The sequence below is a fragment of the Ochlerotatus camptorhynchus genome, unplaced genomic scaffold, assembly GCF_037179485.1.
Source record: "Ochlerotatus camptorhynchus isolate MF236.1 unplaced genomic scaffold, CSIRO-AGI_Acam_v1.1 ptg000082l, whole genome shotgun sequence".
Classification (NCBI taxonomy): Eukaryota; Metazoa; Arthropoda; class Insecta; order Diptera; family Culicidae; genus Ochlerotatus; species Ochlerotatus camptorhynchus.
This window is the reverse complement of record NW_027040572.1, coordinates 4,888,369-4,915,926: the sequence shown is the minus strand read 5'-3', so window position 1 is coordinate 4,915,926 and position 27,558 is coordinate 4,888,369. Positions and strand designations below refer to the sequence as shown.

General features: G+C 40.4%; 1 pseudogene; it reads right to left on the bottom strand.

Annotated features, from left to right (window-relative positions):
- Window positions 1-23,637: 23,637 nt before the first annotated feature.
- Window positions 23,638-26,056, bottom strand: LOC135698072 (PAS domain-containing serine/threonine-protein kinase-like; annotated as a pseudogene).
- Window positions 26,057-27,558: the final 1,502 nt, after the last annotated feature.

The following is a 27,558-nucleotide window of genomic DNA, read 5'->3' as shown; positions in this document are numbered from 1 at the left end:
CATATAGGATGTGGAATAAACGCATCAAAACAAACCATTGGGAGCTCTTATAAAACACCTGAGTTGATCAAACGTTGAATAATAGCTTCCAGAGTTGTACAAGAATGTAGTTGTATTGCCTTTTTGGTTAAACGCTTCAAAAGCTGCTTGGAGCACTCTTAAATGATTGTTTACGTTCGGTTTAACTATATGCTTTATAAGACCTACGATAACTTTTATAGCACCTTTGTTAAACTGATTGACAAGAGCTATATAGAACGTGAAATAAACGCATCAAAACAAAACATTGGGAGCTCTTATACAACACCTGAGTTGATCAAACATTGAATAATAGCTTCCAGAGTTGTACAAGAATGTGGTTGTATTTCCATTTGGTTAAAAGCTTCAAAAGCTGCTTGGAGCACTCTTAAATGATTGTTTACGTTCGACCAACCACCAACCACAATTTTGTTGCTAAAAATAGCACAAGTGATAGGCACGTTTATATGACCATAAGGCAATGATTATTCGACTGCAAGAGAAGTCACTCAAGATGAGCTCCATATACTTCTCTCATATGATCAAAATATGTATTCAAGAATAGAGCAGATGGAAACAGAAGCGGCTGGTAATCCGGGATCATGAGTTCGAATCTTGCTTTGAGAAACCCTCGGTGGAGTAGAGGTAAATTATATATAGGTGTTATTAATAAAAGCAAACATTAATTTAAGACATATATCATATTATCAACGATAACATTTCTAGATAAATTCTCTCAATTAATGATTAGAGAGATTAATTGAAAGAATATCAATCAAAGATTAAACAGATGCTTGTTACTACTTCCTCCATGATCACAGAATGTGAATTATGGCATAATTACATATTTTTTCAATGTGCACAAATAAGTTAAATTAATAAAAACTGTACAAGCAATTACTTTGGCGTACCACGACAATTTTTAATCTTATTTTAATCTGTGAATATTGTGAGTACTTACACAACGGTTATTAAGGAGTCATTGAAAAGTGCTATAAACGCTTTTCACCGCTTGCTGTACAATGATTATTTAGGAGTCATTAAAGAGTGCAACAAACGCCTCTCAGATTTACTCTCTACTAAATTTCAAAGCAGCTTTCAAGAAGTGTCTACAAACGTTGTATACGAGCTTTCACCAAAATAATAAAGCTTGAGTTTAAATATGTATCTACAAGAGTTTTACAGAAGTTGTAATAAACAAATCGTACAGTTATTATTCAGCATGCAGTTGAATAAAACCACAATGGAAGTGTTTCTTCAACAAGAAATTGATTTTGGGTAAACGTTTTACTGAATACGTTAGACAACACCTTTGTGTTGCAGTCGTATAGGTTCTCCAAACCAGTGTAAACAAGGGTTTTATAAAAGTTGTGGTGAACACATTGTGTATGATCTTTCGACCAGCAAACTCATCTGCTCCCTTACCTTTGAAAGGAAATAAGATGCGTGCCTATCTTGTTTCATCGACCAAATAGCCTCAGTCAAACTGAGACTATCCGAGAATATGAAGTAATGGTCTGTGGTTCTGTCGGAAATCAACGCGAAGTTGATTGCTGCTAGCTCAGCATCATTAACGGAACAAGGTTCCTGAAGTTTCCGGAAGGCGGTTGAGTATTCATTGAAGACACCGCCCCAAGTAACAATTCAGTAACGATTAAGCATCCACTCTGATTTATGATGGTTTTATAACGGCAATGAACAATCCATTTAGTTTAAATATAGCATTTCAAAGTGTAAAACATTCCTGCTTAGTAATTCAGCTTTTTGCTGTTTTAAAAACCTTTTAAAGTCTGGCAAGAAAGTCAAAAACTGTCTTGTTTTAAAAATAAATTTAAAGCAGTTCTCAATCCCTCCTTAAAGCTGTTCTGTAATTCAATCATAAACGTCATTACCAATTGTTTATTAATGTCTTGATGAAATACTTTATAAACGTGTTCTATCATTATAAAAGCAACCCCAAAACCATTAGGTTTTGCATTAGAGCAAAAAGCATTGATTGTTGCTTTTAGGCTTTTTAAAGTGCACCATTAGCTCTCCAGTTACTCTGTTTACAAATTGAGCTTAAAAGATGGTTCCTCATAGTTAATAAATGCCAAATTTATGACAAGGAACTCTCGAAGGATCGAAATTTACTTCTTTAGAACAACCAGCACACCATCTACGACTGAACACCTGGCGGAGAAGAGCAAACTGAGCGGGGCCCTCGAATTCATAAAACATTGTCGAAAGTTTAAAAAACATACCAGCCTTCCCCAGATCTTGCGAAAAGATGACAACCGACAGCAAACCACTGAAACTGTTAGTTAGCGGAGATTAGCTGGTTTCCGATCCATAGTAGTGATTTTATTCGGCGAAAGAATCAACTCTTCGAAAATTTCATTCAAGCGTACATCCCTGCATCGTTGGATGGTGCACTTCTGTAACCATCCGGAAGAAGGGGATCTTTTTCGGGAACGATTGCACTTTCAGCTGTTCGAAATGCGAAATGTTGTAAAACAGTATCGCAAACTGTCTGAGTAACCAATCTCCCAATCTATCGGGAGAAAACCACCTGGAAGAACCCTGGATCCCACAGCGCAACTATCGAAAAATAAACAAACTTTGACGTTTAACTTTTTGCAGGCAACTTTGCTTCCATAAATGCTGCCATAAATCTGAACGGGTTAGGTCAAGCAGAATGGCTTTAGATAAATACAATTCAGCCTGCAAGTTTTCTTCATAAAAGCCATTTTAAAACCTTATTAATTTGTTAAGGAATTCTTGAAAGCAAAACAACTTTTTCACAAATGACCCATTAAAATCAACTTTTATGCCACCGCTGTGTTACAATTAGTTTGCTTGTTTTTTTTACAATCTTCGATTTTCAATCTATGTATCCTTAGATATAACTATATTTTGGCAAATTTAACAATGAGTAAACATTTAAATGCGAAAATATTAAAAAAAAATCTCGGCCAAGCTCGATCTGAAGAATATATTTTTATTTTCAATGTTAAATAATTAGTCAAATCGACATTATACGAGGGTAGGTATTTTCGATGTTTTCACGTACATTTCACATAAAATTTAATATGGCACTTAAAACTAAGCCACTTAATGAGAACTATTGTAATAAATTTGGATATATTATTTTGATAAGATTGGATTCATAAATCCTTTTCTATCTTGATTTATACTTTCCTAGTGGATTCAGCATGCGGCTAGGGGAAATGGCTGGGAAAGGGTTTTTATTGTTGCTTAATAGTTTTTATTGTAGCTATCAAATGGTTCCCAATGCGTTCGTCATACAACCTTTTGCAGTAATTCAATCTTGAAGAGCTTCGAGAATACACCCTTCAGAACCTTCTCCAGGGTGGGCCAACTAGCCATATTCTAGTCTTAATGAGGTTTTGGTAGATGCATTAATGACAAAATAGCCTTGACCAGGGTTTTATGAATGTTGTTTTATAGTTGCTTTGTTGTATTTCATAAAACTTAAAATGTTACTTGGGCGAAGCCAGTGGATCCATCAATGCGTGGTCCATCAGTGAAAAATCTTCTATTGCATTTGACTTGTTGGTACTTTTCAGCAAAAATACGGGGAATTGAGATAGGTCGAAGTTGATCTGGAACTCCTTGAATAGCCTGGAGAGATCATAGTCAATGAAGGAACTGTAATTAGTAAAGCGTACACGAGGGAGGTTATAGCACGGAAGGCTATATCCGATGACATATAATTAAGGTAGATTCGCATGAATCTAGACTGGTTGCTCAATTTGAGCATTGCTTCAAAGTTTTCAATCACAAGGTTGTTACTGGCACTACATTTGATCAATACTTTTAATGAGAGCTCCCAGAAACGGTTCTGCAGGGGTTTAACGCCCGCTAGAACCTCTAGTCGCATATTGTGTGTTGAATGCATACAACTAAAGGCAATACGTAAACAACGATATTGAATACGTTCTAATTAGATTAGGTGGCTTTTTCTTGCCGAGAGGAAGCAAAATGAGCCATACTCAAGAACTGAAAGAATAGTCTATATAAAACAGTTTAATGAGGTCTGCCGGGTAAGCACCCCACCATGTCCCGGAAATTGATCATAGAAAGTGGATCCTTAGCAGAGGTGGCAACAGTACATTTTTTGAAAAACCATCTTCCAGAGCGAAACAAAACAGCCAGCACACGGGCGGCCGTTTATAACTACATTCCAAGCGAACAACGGAGATAGAGAATAAATAAAATCTCGCAGCCTGATTTTTCCAAACAGTTTATTGGAATGAAATTTTAGCTGCAGGCTTGCGTGTGACAGTAAATTACCAACTCCCTTATTTACGCATAATTTTAACATCAATGCTTATGAGTGATCAGTCTTCATTCTTATCTTTTAATTCCATGCAATAAACATCAAATAAATGCAGTAATTAGCCAGAAATCAGCAAAATTCTACACGACATAAATTTATGTCGCGCGCGCCGCCGGTCTTATCTGCTTCTTTGTGCGAAAATGTTCTGTCGCTGGCAGAAAACAGTTTAGAAATGTCATGACATTTTTGCCGCTGGCCAGTTTATTTTTGTGTGTCGTCAAAATGGTTATCGCAAAAAGTATCAAATGTTAAGGAAAAAATGTTAAACTCCAGGACTCGTGCCACCACTGATCCTTAGTTGACACTTTTGTTTCAAATACGTAATGTGGGTACCCCAAGTGCATTTTTAATCAAACCAGATTCCCAGGTATTTGATATTTCTGGCCCAGAAGGACAGATTGTCTAGGGAATTTGGCAATGGCTCTAAGGGAAACCACGGCATCGTCTGCAAACTGTCGAAGCGTGCATCGATTATCTAAGCAGTTATCAATATCTTTGACATAGAAATGATAAAGTAAGGGACTTAAACATGAACCTTTGGGTAAGCCCATGTATCTAATTCTAGAAGTTTTCAGTTGACCTAGAATGAAGGTCATTTGTTTTTCTGACATCAGATCATACAAGAAATTATTTAAAATACCGGGTAATCCACTACTGTGCAGACGCTAGACAATCGTTTGTTCATTTACTCTTTCGGAAACCAAATTGCGTATTTGAAAGCAGGTTGTTTGATTTAACCCAATGCTCAAGTTTTGATAGGATCATTTTTTTTTTAATTATTTCTTCAGGCATGATAGCATAGAGATCGGACGGTAAGAATTGTGATCAGAAGTTGGTTTCCCAGGCTTTTGAATAGCTATTTCTTTAACCTGTCTCCATGCTGGTGGTACTGTATTGAGTTCCATAAAGGAATTATATAGGTTAAATAATCGTCTTTTAGCGATATCGGGGAGGTTTTTAAGGAGGTCGAATTTGATCATATCGCTTCCCGGAGCAGAGTTATTCGATGAAAGAAGTGCCATTGAAAATTCCAGCATTATGAATGGTTCGTCCAGAGAACCGTTACTTTGGTCTGTATTCCGTAAAGTTGGTTGTGCTGGGACCAGGCATGGAAAATCATTTGCATTCATTTCGGACATTCATTTACTCATTTGTCCCAACAGAATTTCGCAAAATAATGTATAGAGCTTTTGTAGGCTTTGTTATCAGCTACAACTTTTGTCAACAACTCAAATCCGCATCTCTTATGCATCACGAACTAGATTGAGCAGAACTTGGTACTGTTTGTCAGTAAATGTATTTTACATTCACTGAAAAACAGTAGCAAGTTCTGCTCGCTCTAGTTCGTGATGCATAAGAGATACATATTTGAGTTATGGGCAAAAGTTGTAGCTAATAACAAAACCTACAAAAACTTCATACATTTTTTTGCGGAATGCTGTTGCTGAAGAAAGTTAGAGGCAAATGAATGTAAATGAATGCATGAAATGAATGTAAATGATTTTCCATGCCTGGCTGGGACAGAGTCTGGACATACCTTTTTAGCGAAGTCGAATATCTATTTAGAGGAGTATTCTTCACTCTTATTGGACGATGAGCGGTTTCACATATATCGAGCCTTTTTCCATAGCGTTGTCATCGCAGTTTCTCTAGAAAGTCCCTCGATATTGTTCAGCTAGTTGTAAACTGCCATTAAGTTTACGTATTTTCCAATGCCCTTGAGTGAGCAACATGAATTTCCAATGAACTTAAAGTACTTGCACAGGAACATAACATTATATTTCTAATTCAAAAATATTTCCCGTGCTCCCGCAATTTTTATCAAATTGAAAAACATATTTCCTGATGTATTCAAGAGTTTTATTTGCGATCAGCGTCTGTTTTAACCATTTACCATCACAAGCAAGGAGTATCGCTTCAACCCAGTGTAGATAAATTGCCTTTGTTTTGAAAATCTTCGCTGTCACGTACGAGCGAAATGAACAAATGAGTTCATTATAAATCAACAAGTACTCGTTTTTTGATATTGATCAGTGCTTGATTATCCATCCCAAAATTGTCAAAATCATTGGCGATCCTCAAAAGCAAAATAATCAAATTCATTTAGGGCAAAATGATTATTTTCAATATTGTCGCTTCCAGACCCTAAAACCTCGATATTATCATCAATTCAGCATGAGGAAATGATTTGCCATCGTTCTGTGGGTCAAAACAGGGCTACAAAATGATGAGTTGACAACCTGGAAGGAGCGGAATACCTAGCCCTGGTCCTCACAAGTTCCTACTTCACGCCTCCTCGAGTCATATGATAACAAAAGACTACCAGCTGAAACATGGACACAGAAGGGTGGCGTAGCCTGGGCAATGTTGCCAGTCTGACAATAGAAAAGTGAAGAGGTGCGACGCGAACACTGGCTCGGTAACCATAGTACGGTGATAGAGGAAATGCTTCACCAAACTTGAGTGTCTGTTCACCATGGAGGTGCGGCTCAAAACGGCGTCCATGTTAGGAGCAGCTGATCACCGTCCTAGTGCCAGCGTGGGACTCTAACAGAGCTGTGCACGATGGTTCCCCGGCGGGGTTGGGGCAGGCCCAACAAGCCGCCCTGAAAAAAAAAAACAAAGTTGCAAATACTGAAGAAAGAAATATGGATCGGAACAATCGGAACAGACCTACGCGACGAAATAAGGACTACGATTGGAAACTCGGAACATGGAACTGCAAACCGCTTGGCCTCTCGGGCTGCTATAGGTTAATCTATGACGAACTTCAACCACGCAACTTCGAAGTCGTAGCACTGCAGGAACTTTGCTGGATGAGACAAAAGGTATGGAAAAGCGGACATCGACCGGCGTCAACACGTGATTGGTTTGCAGCCGATCAACGCAAGGATGTGCAAGTTGAGTATTAAGGGCCGTTTCTTCAACTACAGCATCATCAACGTGCACTGCCCACACGAAGGGAGACCCGACGACGAGAAAGAAGCGTTCTATGCGCAGCTCGAGCAGGTGTACGACGGCTGTTCGAAACGGAACGTCAAAATCGTCATCGGTGACATGAACGCTCAGGTAGGACGGGAGGCAATGTTTAGACCGGCAATCGGGCCAAACAGCCTGCATGCCGTATCGAACAACAACGACCAACGATGCGTGAACTTTGCAGCCTCTCGGGATATGGTAGTTCGAAGTACCTTTTTCCCCCGCAAAGATATCCACAAAGCCACCTGGAGATCACCTGACCAACACACAGAAAAACCAAATCAATCACGTTCTAATCGACGGGAAATTCTTCTCCGACATTATCAACGTCCGCACGTACCGCAGTGCGAACATAGATTCGGACCACGACCTAGTTGCAGTATGCATGCACTCAAAACTCTCGACGGTTCATAACACCCGTAGAAGTCGAACGCCGCGACCCAACATTGAGCAACTGCGGGACGCCGGAGTTGCCAAGAACTACGCGCAGCAGCTGGAAGTTGCACTACCCACGGAAGAGAACATCCGTTCCGCCATAGGTAGCACCAGAAGCTTAATAGTTCGCGCAAAGGCTAAATGCCGCAAGCCGATATGTGCAACGACTTGGACGGTAACCTTCTCACGAACGAGTGTGAGATGATTGAAAGGTGGAAGCAGTACTATGACGAGCACCTCAACGGTGAAGCAGCAGAAAACGAAGGTGGCACGGCAACAGACCTTGGAGCACGCGCAGCAGACGACAGGCTACCGGCCCTGATCTTCAAGAAATTGAGGAGGAGATTGGTCGGCTGAAGAACAACAAAGCAACTGGTGTAGATCAACTACCAAGTGAGCTATTAAAATACGGTGGTGAAGCACTGGCTAGAGCGCTGCACTGGGTAATTGCCAAGATTTGGGAGGAGGAAATATTACCGGAGGAGTGGATGGAAGGTGTAGTATGCCCAATCTACAAAAAGGGCGACAAGTTGGATTGCTGCAACTACCGCGCGATCACACTGCTGAGCGCCGCCTACAAGGTACTCTCCCAAATTCTATGCCGCCGCCTGTCACCATTTACAAGAGAGTTCGTGGGGCAATACCAGGCAGGATTCATGGGTGCCCGCGCTACCACGGACCAAATTTTCGCGATTCGGCAGGTTCTGCAGAAATGCCGCGAATACAACGTGTCCACACATCATTTGTTCATCGATTTCAAATCCGCATACGACACAATCGATCGAGATCAGCTATGGCAGATTAAGCACGAGTACGGATTTCCGGATAAACTGAAGCGATTGGTCAAGGCGACGATGGATCGAGTGATATGCGTTGTTCGAGTATCGGGGACACTCTCGAGTCCCTTTGAATCTCGAAGGGGGTTACGGCAAGGTGCACTTTCGTGTTTGCTATTCAACATCGCGTTAGAAGGTGTGATCAGAAGAGCAGGGATAGACACGAGTGGCACGATATTCAGGAAGTTTATCCAGCTCCTTGGCTTCGCCGATGACATTGACATTATGGCACGGAACTTTGAGATGATGGCAGAAACGTACATCAGACTGAAGGCTAAAGCTAGACGGATTGGACTTGCCATCAACGCATCATAGACAAAATACATGAAAGGAAGAGGTCCTAGGGAAGACAATGTTAGCCTCCCACCCCGAGTTCAGATTGACGGTGACGAAATCGAGGTGGTCGATGAGTTCGTGTATTTGGGCTCACTGGTGACCGCCGAAAATGATACTAGCAGAGAAATTCAAAGACGCATTATGGCAGGCAGTCGTGCCTACTTTGGACTCAGGAGGACGCTCCTGTCGAATAAAATTCGCCGCCGCACGAAGTTGACTGTCTACAAGACGCTGATTAGACCGGTGGTCCTCTACGGCCACAAGACCTGGACTATGCTCGTGGAGGACCAACGCGCCCTTGGTGTTTTCGAACGGAAAGTGTTGCGTACTATCTACGGTGGAATACAGATGGATGACGGAACGTGGAGGAGGCGAATGAAGCACGAATTGCACCAGCTGCTGGGAGAACCATCCATCGTCCACATTGCAAAAATTGGGCGACTACGGTTTGCTTGGCACGTCGTAAGAGTGCCGCACGACGACCCAGTGAAAATGGTTCTAGAAAGCAACCCAACAGGAACAAGAAGAAGAGGCGCGCAGCGGGCAAGGTGGATCGACCAAGTAGAAGGTGACCTGCGGACCCTTCGCAGACTACGAGGCTGGTGAACTGTGGCCATGGATCGAGTAGAGTGGAGACGACTTCGTCGGACAGCAGAGGACAACAAGGCCTTAGCCTGATTGGTAAGGTAAGATGTGTGTAAAAATCAACACGACACGTTTTTCAGCGCTATTTTTGTGTAAAATAAAAATAATCTTTTTGCATTTGGTCCTCAAAATCATCCCCACCAAGGTGAAGAGCAATATTGATATTGACATCAGCAGAGGCGATAATTAGCATCCAGCCTGCGAATGAAGAAAAGAAAATGTTGACAACGATACTCAGAAGTTGCCTTGATTAAGAGATTGTGGTTATGTCAAAATTCAAATTCATGCAGGTAGTTGGGCTTTTTGTTGAGGTTGTCTTCATTTTCAGCTAAGATGAGTGTAGAAGAAACGATTTTTATCTGCACTGTATGTGCGATCATAGAGTTCCTGAAATTTGTTTTAAAAGTTTTTAATTTCTTCAATAAATCTAAATGCTTTGAAATTAAGGACCAATACCGTCGCAGTTTTACAGCTGCTTCTAAAACTGCGAAATAGTCTTTAATTAACTCTTGAATATAATATCAGCCCCAGTATTTCTAACACACTTTTCATAACCTCAGAAACCCTGGAGAAGTTTTAAATTCTGGGTACAATTGGCATCAATCTTAAAGCAAAACAACGGAACAAAATTATGTAAGATGATGAAATCATGACCGAAGATGATACGCTTGGAAATCAATCATCCTTTAATGATACATGCAACATCCATCATTATTATATGTATTAACACGATTCGACAGACAGATTGTTTCCACACAAGATTGAATAATAATTCCAGGTTTGCATTCGACGAGGTTTATTTCTCATAACAATGAATAAAAAATAAATAAAATGACCGAAAAAGACGACCGACCGCCGCAGAAAGTTCCAAATTTTGTCCAATAATTCAACGAAACGATGCAATCGAAAAGCCTTAATTACTTTATTTAACTGCGTAAGATTGCAATCGGAGGGATGGTGATTTTCAGTTTTATTTTCCTTCATTTTACAACCCACCAGATCGTCCCAAATTTCTGAGAATCCACCATCCCACATCTTGCCGAAGCAATCGAAGCGAAACAAGATCAAAAGGACACACGTACCTATGCCTAAAAGATGTGCAACCGCCGAGGGTAATTTAAATCGGTTCAATGACCTCTGACCAAGTCCGAAATTCTGCACGGAGCTTCTGATATTTGTCCAGCACTGAAGAACCGGAAAAAATAGCCTCTGGGCACACACCGTGCCACCCGATAACCGTAGTCAGTCAGCAGTGTTTCGCAACCGTCTCCGGGCTCCGGGTCCGGGATTTCGGTAGCATGTTCGCTTTCTGTGGCCAAAGCAATTGAAAGCGCGTTTAACAAGCCTCGGTGCCAATGGAATGTGCTCAATTTATGTTTATGACCAGATTTTTTTCCTCTCCCCGACCAGAACGTTCTGCTTTGTTCTGCGATGGATGAACCACAGAATGACCGTGGTGGACAAAAGAAGGTGGTTTGAAAATTCTTTCCAATGAAATGGCAAAAAACGACAATCAAAAACCGGTGGATTTACCTTCCTTTATCTGCTGCAATTTGATGAAAATTTTCAAGAAAGAAACATTATTTTCTGAAAGTTCACCATTGGCGAAACAAATACCCATAAGCAATTTAGCACTATTACCCAATCGAACTTCAAGTGAAACCATCTTCTCGGAAAGTGGTGATCAGAAAAGATCGTAGGGAGAAGTTGGGGTCATCCCAATCATCGTTGAGCCAGAAGAAGAAGAAGTACAATGGAAATGTTTCATCGCGTGAAAGAGAAGATGTCGGCACAAAAAGGAACTAAACAAATGCAATTTATTGGATTTTAAATCAAGTCGCGGTTTCACAGCAGGGGGCTGCGACTGAAAGTTCTTGCTCGATGGTGCTATTTTTTCTCGGAAAATTGGATTATAGCAGATTGTTGATACCTACCAATGGATTGATCTGCAACGATTTGGTTGAGCGCGTTTCCTTTCTGAAGATTTGTCATTTAAATTCGATTTCGATTTTTAAGGGACAGGAGGAGAACCCCGGTGTGGTGATTGACATCTATGCCTCTCTTGTCACAGTTTAAATCTCATTCCAGACAAGTCACTAATGACCAAATAGTGTTAAAGCGACTATGATTTGTAAAAAATAAGGGGCAAAACCAAACTTAGGAAATTGGTCTGGATTGAACAATGCCTTCGATAATTGAATCTTCAACTCATTTGAATAATATTGCATGTACAATTATCAAAATTTCTACGTAGCCTAAAATGTAACCTTGGTCCCATTATTATACACATAACGATTAAATATCTTCAGTATTTCTACGTGAATTTACAACGGTTTTAGCCTGTCAATTTTTGTACTGTAGCTTAAAACATTAACAGTATTCCAATACTGCCCAATAAGAATTGATGTAGAGTTTTTGATTAGAGTAGCGCAAAACATTTTGGTGGGTAGTTGTTGAGTAGTGTAGTTGAGAAGAGCAAAACATTGTAACGTCTCCCTACAAAGTTGCTCACCAAATCACTTTGAGTCACTCAAATCATAAACTCTAGACTCAGTTCTTGAAAGATATTTATCACACTTCCCAAGTCTGCAATAATATTTGAGGGTTGCTTTTCATTAATTTCAGTTACAGTACAAAATCTGTCATAAAATCAGGCAAAAGCGTGGATACATCCCGGTAGAATGTGTCTGATTTATAATTATGAAGACGTGGATTCAAGAATTAAAGGCTAGTGAAGCTCAACCATATGTAATAGAAGCAGCTCAGAGGAGAATAATTAACTGGAGGATCTTGCAAGGAGTAAATATCAGTTTAAATGCTGGAACAGTGGAAAAAATAAATTCAGACTCCTATACCTAAAGCTGGGTTTAGACAGGGCAAGCCAATTGATCAAGTCAGTTGAATTCAACTGACTTGAACGTGAATTGAACGTGTAAACCATGCCATTCAACTGACTTGATCAACTCACTTGAATTGAAAAAAGTTTAATCAGGCTCAACTTTTCAAGCCAATTGAATTCAACTGAGTTGATCATTTGACTTGCCTAGTCTAAACCCAGCTTAAATGCTAGGTCTGGCGAAGCACATCGAAATAACCCCTCGGATGCCACTCGTCAGTGTTAAGTTGGTATACAAAGCAAACCAGTGCATGAGCTGTGCATGACTCTCTTATAACGACAGTAACTAGTTGTTCGTTTTTTTTTCATTTCCCGTAAGCAGTTGAAATGTGATGTTACGTGAAGTTTTGCAGCTACACTTACACTTAAATTGGTTCGCACAAAAAGACCTGTGATTCAGGATTTCATAAGTTTAAAAAGTTCATTAATGATTGCTTTACAGTATTTTTATTAAACTTTCAAAATTACAGCATAAGATGGTTTAATTTCTCCAGTTCGAATGAAATCTCGAGCTACAACTGCAAACCGCTTGCCAAATCATGACCTTATTTGCGAACTTGTCGGCAAACACGAACTTGAATCTTTCCGGCACATTCCCGCGTCCAGTCGCGGTGTACAATTGTTGACCGGGAAGCTGCTTAAAATCGAGTTTGACGTATGTTTCGTTATCGATCAAAGTGCAGCCCTTGTGTTTCGTCAAAACACGGTCGTACAAGAGCCTTGCACGCTTTTTGGCCACGGAATTCTGCTTCATGTGCCGGTTTGGATGTTTACGACTTGTACGACTTGTATCCTTCCCTGGTAAGAATTTTCCGCACCGTTTGAAAGTTGGCGTTATACTTTCTGGCCACATTTCGGATCGAAAGACCGGGTTTGGCTTTAACGCACCTCAATACCTTGCTGCGCAGATGACGATCCTTGGGTCAAGTTTTTTGACGTAGGACTACGTCTTTAATTTCTATACTGGGGGTCACATTAAAAAAAAAATCAAAATTCAGACATGTAACGAAAAATCCCAAACACGGACGCAACGATAGAGCGCAAATCGAACACACGACGCATTGCACATTCTCACATGAGCGAGCTCAATGCTCGGTTGACCGCTCACCATTTCACCAATGAAAGGAAGGGAGGACAAAAGTGGCGATAATAAAAACGCTTGTCACAAATCGTTTAATTCGTCATTTGCTTTCGAGCAACGGACTGATAAGCGTCGGACACGACGTATGAGTAGAACAGCACGCATCGCACCAATACGAAGACGACGATGAAGGCACCCACATTGACCGGAGAAAAGGCTTCATGCAATAGGCAGCATGACTAGGCCGCCGTCATCCGGTCGGGATTGACTTCCACTGGGTGTGGCCACCATTTGAAAAACAACCGCCACCAACTCAAAAACGGAAAGCGTTAAGAACTAAATGATCAACATATTTGTTCCGTAGCCGGCGCCGGTGGTGTAGTGGTAAGCGTGACTGCTTTCTAACACCCCACTGGGTCTGGGTTCAATCCCAGCCGAGGTCGGTGGGATTTTTCTGAGACATAAACATCTCTGGTCACGTCTTCCTTCGGAAGGGCAGTTAAGCCGTTGGACCTGGCCCATGTGTGTTGAATGGGTGCGATATCCTACGCAGGTGTGGAAGCTGCTTTTCTGCACATTCGATTGCCGTCAATGGATGGCAATCGATGTCCGTCGGTGATTGGCACTAGATTACGGAACATAAACCGACGTTAAATACGTCAAGCTACGTAAACCTACGTCAAGCTTCCGTTCGTTCCCCTATAGGCACAGCCCAACTAACAATTTTAGCTGCAGACCAGCTTATACAGCCAAAAAATGCCTTATACAGCTGTTTTTTTGCCTGTATAAGCAGGTCTGTTACTCAAATTGTTTGTTGGGAGACCCTTCTACTTTTTCATAGGTCCGCTTATTCCTTTCCACACTTAGGGTTTCCTTGTAGGTTTTGAGCACTCGACAAACTGTTTTTTTCGGCATCTTCAGCACTTTAGCCAGTTTGGGACGGAACCACTCCGGATTTTCCAGGTGTTTGTGCCCAATATTTTTTTTTCCATTGAGTTCAATTTGACGTTATTTTTGAACGCGATCGACTACTTCGATCAAACTTGCACCAGTTGTTCTCTAGAGAAGTGTAAACAAAACACTGTCAAAGATTTTCAATTCCCAACACTAGAGAAGTGCTTGCGGCGTGTGGGGGGGGGGCAAGGGACGTACCAGTTTACTTTTAGTCAGCCTTTATGCACGTTATGCAGAACTAGATAGTCCTAAGGCTTCAAGATTACGCATCTACAGGATACCATCAAGCAGCGGAAGATCAACAGAAAACCATATGTATTTCGTGAGGATATGTTTGGAAGAAAATGGGAATGGTGATGAGTAGACCCTGTCTTGGAACAAGTTTGACGAGCATTTTCTCCTTTGTGATGGTTTTTGATAGAAAAAATTGTGAGGGGTGCTTAGCATTCATTTTTTTTTGTTTTTTTTATGGTCGAAAAATTTACGAAGAATCTTTTTTCATCTCTTACATCTAAATCCATCTACTCACATCGATCTCCACCGTTTTACAGGAAATCTTCAAAATCGTCAGCAATCTTCTCTTTTTATATTAAGCGTACGTGCATCTCACAACAGTAAAGCAAAAAAGTTCCTGCATCTTAGATAGAGTCGCCCCCCTCGGATAAAATATTTCAGCATACTTTTAAAACAGTTTGAAAACCAATCTGATAGTGGCTGTCTTTCCGTGACTCTCAACAAAACCCGTGCCACAAAGTTTTTTACGGCTACAGAGACCATCAGCTGGGTCCACATATTGTATATCCAAGAATAGAATTCTCCTCTCACACCCTGAAAGTCCTACATATCACACAGATCCAAAAGCCGCTAGCTAAGAGTTCAAGCGAAGAGCCAAGAAGTAGCTCCGAAAACAAACTCCTCCACTGAACCCCCGACGTTCTTTCGTTTGTGACGACGTCACGAAGAAGCGACCTACAAGTGCTGATCTTTGGGCCTCCTTTAGTGACATTTCATATTAGCTGTACCTGAATGAAAAGGAATCACCAGGAATCAAGGTGTATTCAAGGATAGGCAACATGTTAATTATGTTGAATTGTACCATCATCAAGTGCCAGTACGAGGGTGAAGAAGCGGTCTAGGGTATGGTGGATATCATCCTGATTCAAGCAAGAAAAGTGGTTTACCTAAGCATCTACGCTTCTATGTTAAGAATAAACTTAGCCCTCATTTATGTTCGGCAGATTTCAATCGACTCGCATATTTTTATAGACATTATGCTACATATTACACATTACTATATATCAGAAATTTAGGATGAGGAGGGACCATCAGAGCATCCAATTGAAGCGATTTGAATGGGGAGAGTGAAGTTGTCAAGTCTCTGTTGCTAACATTTCGTGGATAAAGGGCGAACTCTTTTCCTCATTCATTGGGGCATCTTCCGGTTGGATGGTTTATTTTCTGACCAATTGGCTGATCAAGTTGTTGGAAGGAGTTTATTAACTGTTCCAAGGAAATGAATAAGCGAATTGTCTATCAATCCATCCGTTCAGAGGTTATTCAGCTTGATCAAGTTCAACGGCCAGGAGAGCCCACAGCTATCAGACTAGTTTCCGTGCTAAAATGAGTGGTAGACCGCTATTACAATCATCATCAAGCAAAAAAGGTGGACAATGAAAGTACCAGCAGTGCATTCAATTTCATCCGGTTAACATTGCTCATGGATTCAATTGGTGAGTTTGTTCCTATTTATTTATTCATTTGTGATGATGATGGTCAACAGTGTTGAATGGCCACAAACAGTTGCAGAATCTGGTGAGAGCTTCCCATTTATTTTATTTAAATATTTGTAAATTTAACTGCAAAGTTGGTTACTATACGTTTTAATAATCTTGTACGCTTAAAATAACTTTAAATTTTGATATATCGTAATTGAACTATACATCTTCATGACCATAAATAGCTGGTATTGTTTACTTTAATATGCAGTAAATACAAAAATTAAGTAGTATTTTTTTATCAATAATTTAATATTCCAAGACAATACTTATGTGTATTTGGCCCGTGCATCATTGAAAAAATGCGTATTTTATAGAGAAAATTGATAATATCGAATGATCTTTAAGATATATCAATTCGCAAAATTGTTTATTTTAACAAGATCTAAAAATTTACAGAAAGCGATTTTTAAAAAAAAATCCTCAGCTACAACTTTGCAGGTTGAATGACAAAACGTTGAATGATCAAATGTCAAAAGGACAAAACGTCGAAGGTACTAAATGATGAGAAGAGAGACAAAAGGTCGAATGGACAAAAGAGCGAATGGACAAAAGGTCGAATGATTCAAAGAGGGTCATCATAAAAAATCGAATGGCCAAACGTACAATGACAAAAGTTCTAGGGTACAAAGGCCGAATTTGCAAAAGGTAGAATGATTCAAATAGGGACTAAAGGTCAAATGATCAGAAGGGGAACAGAAAATCGAATGATGAGAAGGAGTTAAAAGGTTGAATGGAAAAAAACGCTGAATGATTATAAGTTTAGTTAGTTTTCTTTATTAACGCGACTTTCTTTATGAACTGAACTAACTATCATTCAGCGCTGAATGATTCAAATGGAACAATGGTGTTTTTTTTTGTTACGTAACACATCATCAAAATCAAGTATCTGGAATCGATTCGATCGATCCAGACCAATGGATAAATATTCGACTTGTTGTCTCTTTTAATTGTCCATTCAACCATTTATCAACAGTCGACGTTTAGTCTATTCGACTTTTTTATCCTCTTTGGGTCATTCGACCATTTGTCCATTCGAACTTTTGTCCCTCTTCTCATAATTCAAAATTTTGTCATTCGATGTTTTGTCTTTCGACCATTTTTCCAACAACCCCTCGCTCAATAACATATCAAGAACAACATATGAAAAGGGCATACAAGCTTTTTGTAAACAAACCTTCTTATACCTTTTTCTCGCCACCTACATGACACCCACGCAAACCGTTAACATCACCGGGTAGGGTAAACTTTCCCGTTCCCGATGATGTTGTTGCTTTGCGTGGGCGACCCTCGGCTGGCGGGAAAAGGGCTTACAAAAGTTTGTTTACAAAAAGCTTGTATGCCCTTTTCACATGTGGCTCTTGATATGTATATTTTTATTTTCAAAATTAAAGCACACAAATTTTATCAATAATACAGCAAAAGTTTTAAGACTACTATTTCAGCTAAATTCTATTTTTGGCCGTTGTGCCGCGGTATAAGATCATTATAAAACGGATAAATAGCATCTGAGATACATTATTTTGAAACAAGTTACGGCATGTACATGTTTTTTTTAAATGGTTACCCCAAACTTATGGTTGGGAGTGTATACAGCTCAATGTATGAACATCTGAGTTATTTACAGGATCCCGGTTAAAAGACTTATTCAAAAAAATAATAGAAAATACTCATTATCATACATTATCAACGATCAGAAATACGGAGAAAAAAAATCTAAATCTAGACCGGAGCTGAAAGCAAAAACATATACCATCACCATTTCTCAGTTTTTGAAAGGTAATTTGACCAATCTTTTTTGATCCAAATGACTCAAACAATCATGGTTGGTTTTATTAAAGTTTTAAATCATTGTCGAGTCCACAGCATGCTCTAATATCCTATGGTAAAACCAAAATTGTTTCTTCAGGATCCTTCCGGATAGATGACATTGGTCTAAAAGAATCCTAGTGCAATATTTAGACGCATCAATCATCTAGAAAAATGCGTTCAATAAGCCATGGTTTCAATATCAAAACAAATAAATTTTCCAATAAAAGCTAACACCCATTCAACCACCAATCGAGCAAAAAGCAATTTTCCATTGCCGGCGCCGCCATCCAAATAAGACTTTATAATCCGCATTTGTCCACTGCAAAAAGAAGAGCCATAATTCATTTACGCATTTATTGTTTTTCCCTCCACCAACCAATCTTGCTCCGATCTGCGACACGCACCGACTCGACGCTCTGCAAGAAAAGTTCTAGTTATGGTTTTTGCGCGACGTCCATCCCAATAGACGCATATAAAACGGTGAATTATGCTCAGGTCTCAGCCGCTCATCGTTCTGCCATAATCTTCCTGCTGTCGTAACGGTACCGTTACAGAGATATGCCTCAATGGCGACCCTTTTTCGATCTTGGAACTTTTTTGTTTTATGGCTTTATGACACCTCGAGAACGCGTCGTCGCCGGTCCACTTGAGGGACCATACAGGGTTCAATCGTTTTTATTTGTTTGCGAGCGCTCGGGTCCAAGTCTGGTCAAGGTCTCCAGTCAGTGTTTGTGTGGCTTGCAGTGCCAATCTAGAACGAGTTACCCAACGGAGCAACGTAATCCATCCTCGGCGGCGCAGCTCGCGACGTTCAACAGCTGTTTTAATTTATCTCAAAAGCCATGTCGTACATCGACCACCAGCTTATGGGATCAGACCGAGAGCGCGCGCGCACGGAGGGCGATTTGCTAATTTATCGCTGTGATTTATGCTCATTCGAAACTCGATTAGAACCCTCCCGTGGACCGGGTGGCCATTAGGAGCCATAGAGTTCGGTCCGGTCGCGAACTACGGGTGTTCTCTGCGCCAAATTCCCTTTGTGACTCAGCTCTCCACTCTGCTGCAGCGCCGTTTCGCAGGGCGATGACATTCTCCTCCATGTTGGAACAAGAACGAACGCCGGTAATCGCTCATAAGGTTCACACGGAGTTCCGAATTATAGTCGTACAAACTCCTACACGTACGCTTCCAGACAAATGAAAATAAAAAAGCAGAGACAGACAGTACCCTAAATGTGCAACACAAAGAGCTCATAAATTAGCCGGCCCATTGGGACCGAACAAGCCGATTCGAGCTGGACTCGGCATAAATCACGGTGTGTTTATAGATTTTTGACAGCGTTGCGATTTTGACAAGCGATCCTAAGAGATCTTAAAACCGCGCAAATCTCAAACAAATGGAAACCAATTAAATTTCCCAACCATTCCCTTGATGATGCCTGCACCAAAGGTCACTGCGATAAATTACCGCCGTAATTTCGAGCCCTTCAGAAACTGTAACGAGATGCCGTTTTAGATCGTAAAACACCGAACTGCCATTTCAGCGCCCGTGTCGCAGATTTTCGCACCGCCTGCCGCCTTCTGATGTTGGTGAGAACTCTTTTTTTTTGCAGCGGTGTCAACTGACTCACAGATCTAGTTCGTCGTCGTCGTAGTCGTAGCAACGTAGATCGATCTAGGTAGGCTGGTTGGCAGGGAGCGCGTGTTGAACAAATTTATTAGAAGTTTAAAGCCCCTGAGGGAGTTGACACTGTGAGTCGCGAAGCGGTTGCTGCGTTTACTTCATCGCACCTCCGACCGACCGACTGGCTATACGAGAGCTATCTCAATCTTCTCGGGGAGCCCTAATTGAAACTTTGGCGCGCTGATTTTGCGAGGGAGTGTCGCTCAAAACTTCCACAGCCGTGGTGTGTCACTGCAGGATTGAAACTTAATTTATTGGGTAACAATTAGTATTAGGTGCGCGGGATAATTCAATTGTGTGTACGTTACGTGGAACATGCTTCGGGTTTTGAAGAAACGGTTGCATTGCATCCAACAACGACTTAATCTGCTTCGCCTATGCCCACAAGGGCATTTTTTTTCTGTAGTGCAGGGATCAGCAGATATGGGAGCTTTTAATTTGAATGTCGGTTAGCGACTCCGGTGGATTAGGGTGGCAATGAGATATGACAGTTTAATAAAGCCGAGTTGGAAACGAGGAAGTGGGTAAGTAGAACGATTTGTTACTGTAATTACGAAACGATTTACTGTTATTTATGCAGCCTTTGTGCAGAGTATCGGATGACTAGGACAACTCGGGATGGATTTTACTGGCCTTGTGAAGTGGTTTCATTCATTGGGAAACACCGGAAGCAACTGTATTCTCTAGACATTTTATGACCAATAACCCAAAGAGGACCAAGGATCATTTCGTTTGATTCCTAAAAGTGCAATAAACCTCTGATTAGTTAAAATGCGATAGGTTAAAAAAAAAGTGAATTGGAGACAAACTGCCTAGGCGGTATAGAATCATCATCATAATCTTGAAATTGAAAAAAAATTCAATGGAACAGAATCTTTGAAGAAATATCATATTCACACATTTATTTATTTATTTAATAATTTAATCTGACAATAAGTCTAGTTCATTAAGACTAAGAGCCATAACAAATACTAAATGTATCTGGAATTGATAATACGTCTCCGGAAACGATCTGCAGCTTCCCCAAACTCGAGCAACTTTTCAACTGTAGAGAACGTGAGAATCACACTTGAAATAGGTTCATGTTGTCCAAAAGAAGAGCGGTGTGAATCCTGAAGCAATAGGAACGATGAGCGTAGAAATCAGCTTGGCGCAAGAAAGTTCAGGCAAGAGAGTAAGTAGGTGGAATCAACTTCACCACATAATAGTTTCGCGACGAATGTTGCCTGTTAAATTTTTCGGCGTCGTTCTAAAGTATTCATGCTTAGCAAGTGACATCTCTCAGCATACGGAGGTAATTTTAGTGGATCTCTCTAAGAAAATTACCTCAATGCTCGACGAATGCATGTTTTTTGAACACGTTCTATTCTAGTTAATACTCCACGAAAGTTGACAGGGAATCCAAACAACAGCCTCAAGAATCGGGCGCACAAGTGAACAGTACAGTGCCTTTTAGCAGTACGGATCCGAAAAATCTCTTGAGATTCTTGATATGAAACCAAGCTGACGATTTTCCTTAGTGACTACCATTGAACGATGTAAGCCAAACGAAAGCTTAGAGTCTCTACTCTTTCTAGTACAAATCCATCAATTGAGTAATCGAATACGATTGCCGTCCTTTCTAGCGATGAAATGTCATGACAACACATTTTGATATACTGTTACATAGCTTGTTTAAGTGGCACCCGTCAACAAATTGGTCCAACAATTGGTGGAGCTGATGGCATTCTTCGGCGTCCTTGACAACGATGTATAGTTTGAGATAAACGGCGTAAATGAGCACACAACCACTCTGCAGGATGAGCGTCACATTGTTGAACATTGTGAACAGCAATGGTTCTAATGGGGAACACCGGAGGTTGCAACAAAAGGTGACGAAGTGCACGAATCCAGCTTGACACGGAGAGTTCGATTGGAAAGGTACGACTTCAGCCAATTAACCAAACCATCAGAAATTCTAAGACAAGACATTTTCCGAAGAAGAATGCCCTGACGAAGCAATCGAAGGCCGCTTTCAGATCAGTACAAACGGTTTCATGGCTTGTAGGCAGAGGGCGCACTATGTTTGTAATATGTTTCGTTTTTGAGCAATACTTTTTGAAATTATCACTACTAATACTGGATTTTATGACTATGCTATGCTATGCATCAATGGAGACGCAGTTAGTCTAGTCGCATAGGAATATTGAGCAAAACCCCAATTTATTCCGAACTTGTACAGGCTTTGTTCAGTTAACCCCATTTTAATTAATTTGTATTACTGTGGTATTACACTTAGGCAAACTAAATTACAAGATAATTGGTTTATATCTACGGCAAAGTTGTGGGCAATGGATTTCATGAAACTTTGCTCAAGACACCAAGTATCAACTTCATAAGTCTACCGATATATAAATGGATTATTTGTTTTACTTTTTTGCATGATAAATCTTGACTTATCAGTTTCCCCTTGTTCTACAAAGTTTTCTATATCATGAAAATACACAACTTTTTCGAATTTAGCAATCTTGTCAATCGTTTCATTTATTTTGTAAAGCGATTTTACAGCGAAATTTAATGAAATTATTTTATATCGATATTGAATTGATGGCCTAGTCAAACTCTACAAATTGGCCTAGAGTTTAAAACATGCGATATAAAAGGTATTGTGTAGCAAAACTTCATACATAAGCTGGGAGCCAGGCGTATTTAAAAATATCTTTATGATGATGGACGAAATGTCTTCACATGTCTTAATAAGCGAGGAGCACGGAGGTGTTCAGATTGATAAATCTGAGTATTCACAGAAATTTCGGGAAGATAAGAGAACATCATTAAATTTCAGAGAACTTCTCAGTGGTTCGGAGAACTTCGCAAAAGTTCAGAGAACGTTGTAGAGCTTCGTAGATCTTCAGGCTACTTTGCATAACTTCAGGAAACTTTCTAAAAGTTCAGGAAGCTTTATAGAAGTGGAGCAAATTTTGTAGAAGCTCAACTAACTTTGTAGAAGCTTACCGAACTTTAGTGAAGATCCTAGAAGTGCAGAAATTGTTGTAGAAGTTCAGTGAACCTTGTCGACCTGAAACCTTGTAGAAATTTAGTGCTATTCATTCAAGTTCCGGAATTTTTATGTAGTTTCATAGAACCCCGTAAAACTTCAAGTACTTCCAAGGAATTCAGGGAACGTCGAAAAAAATCAGGACACTACCCAAGTAACAATTTTGGTTTTATGAGGGTTCTGTGAACCATGATTTAGACTTGTAGCATGCTTTAAAACCACTATAAAACTTGCAACGTTACTTGGGTAAGTAAATTTTTTGGGAACTTTGAAATCCTTAAATGAACTTCAGAGAAATGGGAACTTAACACAAGTTTAGAGATCTTCGTAGAAGTTAAGGCAACATTGTTTATTTTCAGGGAACATTATCAATGTTCGAGGACCTTCTTATAATTTCAAGGTACTCTTTGAAGCCTCATGGACCTGGACTAGTTCAAAAAATCCTGTACAAATTACGTAGCAATTCTAGGAAATGCGTAAAACTTCATTGAAATGCAGAGTATTTGGACAAAGTTCAGGTAATTTCATAAAAATCAAACAATTTTGTAAAAGATTCGCAAACTTCTTAGAACCTCAAGGGTCACCCACACTAAAGCCCTTTGGGTTGTCACCCACACCATTGCACACTCATTGGCACTGTTTGGCACCCATGGTGCATAATTTTTATGGTCTCTAAAGTAACTGGCATCACTGCGGATGTGTCAACATTTGATTGTTGACACAAACAATTTTTAGCAACAGATAATTTCGCGAGAGCCTCCAACTTCACGACGACGAGCGGTCGGTTCGTTTCCCAAGCAGGGTTTCGTCACTGTTTTTGCTGCTGCCGCCTCTGACGGTTACTTTTGCTCGGCGAATTGTATGGACTGACAGTTGCTGCTACTGGATGGATCGTGCTGAAGTGTCCCTTCCGGTCGTTCCATCCCCCGGTCGTCAGCAGTAGCACCACTGCCTCCATCCGCATTCTTATCGCCAGCATCACCAGCATCTCGTCACGATCCATGAACGAATCATCGATCGCATGCCCATCGTCATCTTCACCATCGACATCATCCACCATTGAAAGGCTGTGCGACAACGTGGACAGTCCCGGCTGGCTGGAGCAGATATTCGCATCTACGTAGTACTTCTCCGGATTGGCTTCATACGGTTCGCAGGGGACGATTTTGGCAAATTTGAACTGTGACAAATTTATTTCCTGCGTCATCCATTCCGTCTCCATTAGCTCCTGGATGGTTATCCGAGTTTTGGAATTCTTGTCCAACAGCGAAAGCAACATGTACTCCAATTCTTCGCTGATTTCACGCAAAATGATCAGTTTGGAATGCAGGATCTCCTCAACGACCACGAATGGGTTCTCGAAGAACATCAACACGTACACGCCGGAGTAACTTCCGGAATGCTGTACTCGGTCGTACCGTAGATGTTAGAAAAAAAGTTGCCCTTCCTGTACAAACGTCGCCGATCCGAAGTCAATCAGATTGATAAGTAAATAGTGCTGGATGGTTATCGTCGGTTCTCGTCTTTGATGTTCCGGTGCAGAATGTTCAACGAGTGCGTGAAAGCAACCCCATCAGCAATCTGTCAAAAGATCCAACAACCCAGCTTCTCCGTCATCACAATCTTCGATCGATAAACTCGAACATATCCATCCCGGAGCCGTGGATTTCCATCACATGTGCAACAGCTACACTTCCAACGGAATTTCTCGCTTCGCCTCGGTCTTAATCATAAACTGCGGCAAGAGCTTCTCCTTCAGTATGAACTTCGATATCACCAGCAACCTATCCGAGTACCGGTAGCTTAGCTTCACATACCCGTACGCGCCTTTACCGATGTGCCTCACCAGCATGTAATATTTGCTGTACTCTCCGTGGATCAAATCTTCATCGCACTGCGACATACGGGAAACGGAACTGGGTCGATTCAAGTGCTGCGAAGCAGCAGTATTCTTGATGACCTGCCAAGCAAAGTGTCCACCGTACTAGTAATTGTAATTTACTTAGTCTACGATACCCTGCTGGTAGAACCTTTTATCAGCTCAAGGAAAAATACATTAGAGAAATATACATTTGGAAACTAGAAAGTGCTTTTACACCTAGGGGAATTTACGTATTCTCGTCAATCTAAGCAGCGTCTGCACTTCTACTAGCATTTTCTCAGCGTCACGCACATATATGATGTGTCTGTTTGTTTACATTCATCTGCTGCTTGCTTCTCTATCCATTCCAATCGACAGAATTTTTCAAAACGCTTTAAAAGCGTTTTTACAACGCTCCAAACTTCTCAGGTGAGTGTGACTATTGTCGGCAGCCTCTTTTTCTTCGGCAACCTTCCCATTAGAACTGCGTGTTAACCAGCTGTTCTATTATCGGCAACTCGAAATCAACCCCATTTTGTAGTGCGTATGCTTTATTTGAAGAAAAATGTAGCATTACTGGATTGCTCGATCGTTCAAATATAATCAGATTGAAGCTGAAAGGCTAAACAATCGTTTGGACATATTCAGGGAAGTGCTTTGATGGGAAAACATAGTGAAATTAACGTTTAAATTTAGGTTGCCGAAAACAGTCAATGGGTGCCGAAGCCAACATTTACCCTAATTATTATTCAGTCAATTTGAAAACTAAATTGAAAACAAGTGCTTCTACACTTAAATTTGGTTCATTACCCTCTGAGGGCAGCCTTGAAGGTAGAGATGGTAGGTTGTTGTGGCTAGCGGCAGGTTATTCTAGGTGATGGCCCCATCGATGAGCGCACTCTTCCTTTCGGTAGTGTTGTGGAATGGTGAATGATCGAGTTTGATCCATTTGATCCCTTTGTAGATTTGTTGTTGCAGTTAGGAACCCAAGGTACCCTTGTCGCAAGAAACAGCTGATGCGGTTTCGGTAGTTACGCTATTGAACGTCAACGTCAGATTCTGATGCTTATCCTCATCCTCCAGGTTGTTGTACGATGAATCCGGATCCCGGCTTAACCAGATGCAGTAGACCTTCCTTCCGCAGGGAAGCGTCTGATTCGAAATGGTGTACAGTATGTCGTTCACGTTACCATCGTAGTGAAGCGCTTCCCCGTGGTACTTCCCATTCAAATAGATCGACCTGCGTGGTCCACACGGAATTGGAAGCGTTCCAATGTCGTTTCTGTTGATCTGGCGTTGACGTGACCATTGTCTTCGACAGCTCGTATGGTTTAACATACCGGACCCAAGCAACACAACTTGTCATAAACGTGTTTAAAATACTGCCTTAAAACATATAAACATATATGAGTGTTCAATTTGATTTGAAAATACTTCATTTCATACTTTTATACAACTGAAAAAGCGCAAGATTCGAAGCGTTATAAAACAAATCAATAGTCATACAACATGTTTTGCAAAACATTGCAATAACTAATCAAATTAAATGGCCAAAAAGTATTCTCCAAAACAAAAATAAGACATAACCGAGCATAGGATTCGAAATCAGGTATTCAGCGTACTAGGTTTGGAACTTTTCTAGTAGACCAACTCCGCTTCTTGGTAAAACATTTTTTTTTATCATCCATCAAGTTCTCAGTTCAAGTTCTCACGCATGGCCGAAAACCAAGTGAGAGGAGGAGTTTGTAAAAGTAGATTATGGTCTTATAACATGTTTTGGAAAACATCATAATAACCAATAGATTTTAAGGTGCAAAATTATAATTAAAAAAAATGAGCCCTTGAATTCGAACACTGGTTCTTGGCACCTTGCTAGCTAGACTAATTTCGAAAGATGACTAACTTAAGCTTACTATCTATGATTTTCTTCGTCAATGGCAGGAAAATCATATTCTAGAGAAAATGCATTTGACTTGCACTAGCGTGCACAGGAATCTCGTTAAGGAGGGGCATTTTTTTCTTCTTTGGTGCATTTGATCTGGGGATGGGGGAATACTCCAAAGTGCGTGGTGGATGGTGCTGTCCACCCACCACTGTTTTTCTACTGTTAAATTTAGCTAATTTTATTTATGTTCTTGCTCCGGTGGTGGTTCATCTTCTTCAATGCTAACTGCTCTCTGACAGCCAATGGAAATTAGTTCTATTTTGACCTAAATGCCAAGGTTAATAATAATGATCTTAAAAGGTTTAAAAAATATGTAACGATTCATAAAAATGCGCACAAAACTATTTTGACAACCGGGTACAGGACTGTAAACGGAATGACAACTTGTTCGAAGGATTGAGCATGTCAACCCTGTCCCAAAGTACAGGCAGTCTGGGTGACAGAAAATGATGCCAAACATTCAACATGTTTTAAAGATGATATAAAGAACAAACCCAAATTTATTGCAACGCACATCAACAGCTGTAACTTTTTAACCACGGTAACAAATGAATTTAAGTACGACAACAATAGACTAAGGTTCAATGGCAAAATAATACCCACTTTTCAATTAGGGAATCCAAAAGCTGTCTTTAAACTTTGTACACTTGCAAAAAAGTCCATCCTCAGAATTCCTTGAGGTTTTTTTTTCGAAATTTTTAGAACTCTATGAGTTCTTTTGAATTTCTTCTCAGAAGTCCTCTGGAATAATTTTTATAACTCTTCTTGACTTTTACTCAGAACATCTTGGAACTGAAATTCCCTTAGAGTTTCAGAAGAAAATCCTCATTATTATCCAGAAATTATTCACGGAATTAGCTAGAAATTATCGGTACTCCCTTGAAATTTTCCTCAAAATCCCTTTGGAATATCACTCAACATAT